A 6,020-nucleotide genomic window follows, 5' to 3' on the forward strand; every position below is an offset into this window, starting at 1 on the left:
GCCTGCTCTGCAGAGACCACACCTCCATGCACTAAATTCCACCCAGAACTCTGTACAAACCTCCTAGAGCCCAGCAAATTTAGCTCAAAACTACATAGAGATACTTATCATGGTGTACAGAGAAAGGTCCCATATAAAACTGATGGCTTTGAAATATATTGAGAAATCCAACTACCTGTAAGTCACTGTTTTCAACAGTCTGTGGTGAATAATAGGGACAGGAAGGAGAGAGCTCATCATTAGCATTAAAGTGGTCCTTTTCATCCTGGCTCTGTGCCCCTGTCTGGGAAAGCTGGAAGTCAGTTTCCCATCCCCTTCCATCGTCTTTATCTAATGGGAAATTACAGTCACTTAAGATGACTCTAATTCCCTGGACTCCTAGGTCAAGGAGCTTACCCCACCTCTAACCCTGACCACCTTCAGGGATCAGCTCCCAGGCTGAATTTATTTTCAGTTCTTCCAGTTAGTCCTCAGCTATGTGTGGATTCCCGTGTGGTCTTGCTGCTGTTTCTTCCTCTGTCTGCAGATGGGGTCACTCCTCACCTGCCCACTGCACTGAAGCCTTGCTGCTGTTCTGCAGACTCCTTACCCCTTGTGACACCTTCCTATCTGTGCCAGTTTCTCCCAGATCTCGAGTTCCCTTGCCCCATTGGTCCAGCTCATAATCTAGCACTGGCTGCCTATCAATTTCAGTAAGACTTGAAGCAGGACACACACAGGAAATCTTCCTCCTTGGCCAATATCTTTGTATCCAGTCACCATTCAGAGACCCTTGGAACATTGTGAATTCTGACACAAATGTTCTGTGACTAGGTGTTTACCCTTCTTTCCACCATCAAAATAATAAACATCTGTGGTACATTTCTTTGGTCTTCTTTTACAAGGTTGTAAAGTGGTGTGAGTGTTTGTGTGTGTGTGTGTGTGTGTGTGTGTGTGTGTGTGTGTGTGTGTGAGAGAGAGAGAGAGAGAGAGAGAGAGAGAGAGAGAGAGAGAGATGGGGGGAGGGCACACTCAGGTAATTCTTTCTCTGTGGGGTGCATGGCATCTGACATCCTGTGAGCTGGGGCCATTGTGAATGAGTGAGGAGAGATAGGAGTCTTGAATTCAGTGTAGATAGCCTTAGGTGTCCTTCTGTATGCCTTATAGGAGGGGTGGAATCCTCCTCACCCCTCATCAGACATGCATTCTCTCCTTCCAGGAGCCTGCTTAACAGATACCTTTTAAGAGCCAGCATATTGAAAGGCAGGCTTTATACCAAACACACGTGAAGGACCTGGAGCCCCGAACCTCTTGAAGGAAACAGGCTTCACAGTGTCTTTGCCCATCTTCCCCTCTTTTCTCCTTTTCTGGATCCTGCCAGCTTGCCAAAGGCTTCCCTCTAATCTTCAGCCAAAAGAGTGCACTGTTTCTGCCAGAGATTACTGCCTGACAAGACTCAGTCCAGGGCCAATTTTGAGCTCCTGGCTTGATTATGTGGGTTGTCTTGCACCCGCCAGTAAGCTCCCAGGCAGACTTGAGCTAGTACGTTACATTTTATAAACCTGAAGCATTTAAAAGTCATCCGAGAAATGATCTTGATTAAAGGTCGGGAGACCTGCCATATTAAAAGTGTTTAACTCAACGTGTTAATCCTTTGGACCACAGTTTGCATCAGGTTCATCCACGCATCATATGCAGGTGGCCCCAATATGTTTGGGAAATAAAAGATTCAGACCCAGTGGCTGCAGAGGTGGTGCTGAGTGAGGGCGATGTACTGGGTCTGTGGAAGCAGTCAGGGGTTGAAGCTGAAATGGGGTTGTGAAAGTCAGTCATGCAAGTTGGGGGCCTGGGCGGGAGTGGGGGGATGACAGAGACATTGGGGCTGACAGACTGGTGTAGGTGGGAGGTGCAGAAGGCAGTAGGCTGCTTGGTCTTCTTGTGTGGTTTGGGACTTATTAGCTGTTGCTGGAACATGCTAAGTTGCCAGGAGACGTTTGGAGCAAGATGGTCTGGAAAGACCAGAAGGTGCTAGGTGTCTGCAAGCTAAGAACATGCCACTTTGTCCCCTAGCACAGGTGTGTGCAGTTGGAGCATGACACAGGGACCCCCCACACACACTGGGGCTGCTGTACTCCTTCTGAATGTCACCTAGGTTTTGAACTAACCATTTTTCTATGGAAATAAGTAGTGTGGTGTTTGTTAATACAGGGGTTATTTAAACACCCAAACGTGTAGTCTCTCATTAGACAAGAATGAAAGGCAAGTGCCCAGGAAAGACCCATGAGAATTTCGCTGTTTATTTCCACAGTTGGTGTGGCATGTGATTGCCTTTCTGAACTCAGCCCTGAACACACAGTGCTCGGAGCCCCAGCAACACCATGCTGTTTATCTCGACATCCTTTCTACTCCACCAATGTTTTCTGCCTTCACTTCAGCCAGCCCCTGCTGCACTGGTTCTCATGTGTGTCCTGTGTGTGCTGGGTGCTCTGGCCTGAAAGCCACCATTTGACCCAGGTGCTACCATTGTTGCTTTGTTGATGTGTACAAACGATCTTCACCTTTTGTCTTTTTCAGGAACTGCTTCTGGGAAGGCTGCTTACGGACGGTCACCTCACCCTCGTGCCTACTCAGCAAATGAACCACCGGCTCTCGAACTTGACAGTCATCAATCGATTATTATTGTTTTGTCCCAGATTTATGGTTTTTGGAATGCTTTTATGAAACTGTGCTTTTTTTTAATTTAGAAGGTTTTTATTTCTTCTTAAAGAAAATTCTATTTTGTTGTGTGAGAAACAAAAACTGATTTGTATTGTAACTAATAAAGGCTCCCCATCAAAATCTCTTCTATTTTAATATAAATGAAGACCAAAAATCTAGTTATTCCTACACAGCGCTATAAAGCTTGCGTACTCAACAGCTTTGTACAACTCTGGCTCCCCACAAGACATCAAGAACGTACACAGACACCATATTGGAGAATGGTTTATCTATCTCTCTTATGGGCCAGTAAATGCTAGAGAGATAGATAGCACAAGAGAGTCCTGTGCTGTCCCAGGTTGTGATAAAGGCCTCTGTAGCGGTACATGGAGCAGAGCAGGGGCTTTGGTGCTGCCTGTGATTGGAAACAGAACACAGAGGTCACAGCGTCTGTGTTGTACACTCGGTTCATTGGCTGCTAGTGCGTTGTGATTTTAATTCTGTGCACCCTGAGAGCATGTGTTTCGTGCTGGAAGCTCACGCGGCGTACTTCCTGATCCTGGAATTTCCAAAGCAGTCTCACACGTCACGGGGGTGTTGCTTTCTGCCGGCATATGTTTCCTAGATGCATCCTGGGTATGGGACATTGTGTCAACACAGAATAACTTTGAATAGTTTAACTTTTTCATACCCTTTTATTACGCATCCCCCAAACACAGCTGTCTACTCCTGAAGTTCTGACCTTTATATTTATCACATGTACCGTTTTCCATCTTCCGACTGTGATGTGGCAGTTATGTGCTAGAGAACACACAGCAGTGCCCTACTGCTCACTATAAAAGAGGGTGAGAGCAGCAGCCTAGGGACAAGCTTGGGAAGGCCCTGGCAGTTCGGCATTCCCTTCAGTCCACTTAAACAAGTAGCAACCTCAGACTATCAGGCTATGATAAATGAGACTCTGCGCTCCCTCCTTGCTGACTCAAATGAAGCCCTGGGACTGTGGGCCTTCCAGGTGAACTCTGTCCTATCACCATGATTCCACTATTGATACCTGAACTCTGGCCTGTGACTTTACCACCTTCATTAAACACGTGTGTGCTTACTAAGAACAACTACATGCTGCTAACAACAGGGAAAGCAGAGAACAAACCAGAGGGAACCCACTCTGGAAGGGCTTACATTCTAGTGGAGACAGGCCTCCACCCACAAATGGAAGATCGGGTGGTGGTGGAACTGTGGCAACAGGAGAAAGCCCCACTTCACCAGGACTGGATGAAGAGTAAAACAATGCCCGAGCAGGCCAATAACAAGTAAACAAGAGTTTTACTGAGCAGTGGTGTGTGCAAAGGTCCTGAGGTGGAAGCGGTCCTAGTGCTAGAAAGACAGCTGGGATGCTCATGTAAGAAGTCGAAGAGTAAAGAGACAGTGGAAAAGAATTAAGCTAGGAAGATAGCTAAAGAAGATAGAGCATGGAGGACTAGCTTCGAATTTAATGGGTGCCATTAATGGGGTGAGCAGAAAAGTTGAAGCAAAGATCCAGTGTGTATTACCCCGCCTTGCTAATTATCAGGCAGTGAATTGGGTAGTATTCACAAAATAGGCTAAATCTCAGAAAGACAGTAGAAGGTAAAAGAAAGCCAAAATAATGCAGGCTGGCAGCAGCAGCCAGATTTCAGGAGAATTTTGAGAGGAGAGCCCTGAGGACTTATGATGAGATGGAAGAAATCAGCTGAATGATGCAAAGAATCTGGCCCAAAGCCATTGAGAAGTACTGTCTTCCTGAGCTGGGAATATTGGTGGTAGGAGGAACAGGTGGTGCTTGTTAGAGATGCACATCTGAAGGGGCCAAGCTCAGCTGGAGAGGAAAGCCTAGCAGACAGCCATCAGACAGTTTGATGCTACACTGTGAGGATGAATGTCTGAGAGGAGACCCATGGATCTGTAAGACTTGGAAGTAAGTAAAAGAGCACAGAGTGGAGCTGGTAGGGGCTGAGAGCAAGTGGACTGTGGTACTCCAGGCAAAACGGTCTCAAGGAAAAAGGCTTGTTCCCTCGTGCCAGGTGAGATAGGGAGTCCCAGGAATGGTGGCCATGAGAGTAAAGCAAAAAGCTTAGATTAGATCAAGAAAGAAAAAAAAAAAAAAAAAAAAAAGAATGAGTCTATCAGCTCTCAAAGGACTTCACCAAGGCTATAGAGAGCTACAGAGATGAGAGGCTTGGAGCCTTGTGTGGAAAGCAGTTGCAGGGTTGTTTAACCTGGCAACCGGTGAGAGGTCTATGCTCAGGTGTTGGGCTTGACACAAGCAGTACAGGAAAGACATTGGCAAAGGTTGATGCAGGGAGGTGGGGTGAAATTGCACCCAGGTGAGCGAATGCATCCTGTGTCAATAGGGCTCTACACTTGAAGGAGTCTTCAGCCCTGCTGTCTCTTTTGCACTGGCTGTGTATCCAGTCACTTCACAGCGCTTCTTGCATCCTCAGGAACTCTACAGCTTACCACAGCTGTACATCTACACCTTATCTCCCACGTGCCTTTCTGGTGTGGGCCCCTACATGCTTATCTCTCACATAACTTCCTGCTCAGCTAACTATCGGGTAAACAACTTCTGAGTTCCTCTCTACCAGCAGTTGCTTCTTATTTGAGATTTCCCTGATCAGTAGAATAAGTAATTTCAACTATAGTGTAGACATTTGGGATATTGCATTCAAGGAGACAGGATCTCTTAGCTCCTGTTTAGGCTTCACTTTGGAGAAGGAGATATTGGTCCTGCCCAGTTTGTTTTTGGAAGGGACAAAGTAGGGAGAAAGTGGTCCTGGATTCCTACGGTCTTGTTGACATTGCTGGTAAGGAATAGAATTGGGAAATCTGGTTCATGGGAGCCTCTGGTGTGTTCGCAGTGGCAAACTGCATAGCTAGGCAGTAGCACCTGATACGCTCAATGGCATGGAGTAGGTTACCTCAGTCAGGTGAGGACGTCCCAGCTTCCCATAGCATCTTCATTAATGCCGCTAGGGTGGCATTGCTGCCGAGTAAACATGAAATTCACAGCTTTCTGTTCTGCCTGTGCAACCACACACTGCCTCCGTTCAGACTATATGTGTAGGTTGCCACACGGGCTGAGTTTTCTACGCGTCCCTCCTGTCATTTAACCAGCCAGACATGGCACACAAAGGAAATGACAATTGGCATGGCTCACCAGTCTTTCTAGAAGAGGCCTCCAGCCGCCCCTGGCTGCAGCAGCCTTGGATAAGTGCTACACCTGAAACCCATCAGAGTTGAGTAGTCATGGATGGCTTCCTTGACTGACCAGTCCCTGCGGCTTTGGGCACCTCCCTTCAAGTGCT

The 6,020-nt window shown here is 47.0% G+C and overlaps 1 protein-coding gene across 2 annotated transcripts in view; it reads left to right on the forward strand.

Moving 5' to 3' along the window:
• Window positions 1-2,817, forward strand: part of Khdrbs3 (KH RNA binding domain containing, signal transduction associated 3) — a 150,815-nt gene extending 147,998 nt beyond the window's left edge. For both annotated transcript variants that reach the window (XR_015624364.1, XR_015624365.1), the window contains exon 11: window positions 2,554-2,817. The gene's annotated coding sequence lies outside the window, so the exon portion shown is untranslated. The remainder of the gene's footprint in view (window positions 1-2,553) is intronic.
• Window positions 2,818-6,020: the final 3,203 nt, after the last annotated feature.

This window comes from Rattus norvegicus, chromosome 7 (genome assembly GCF_021556685.1).
Source record: "Rattus norvegicus strain SHRSP/BbbUtx chromosome 7, alternate assembly SHRSP_T2T, whole genome shotgun sequence".
NCBI lineage: Eukaryota > Metazoa > Chordata > Mammalia > Rodentia > Muridae > Rattus > Rattus norvegicus.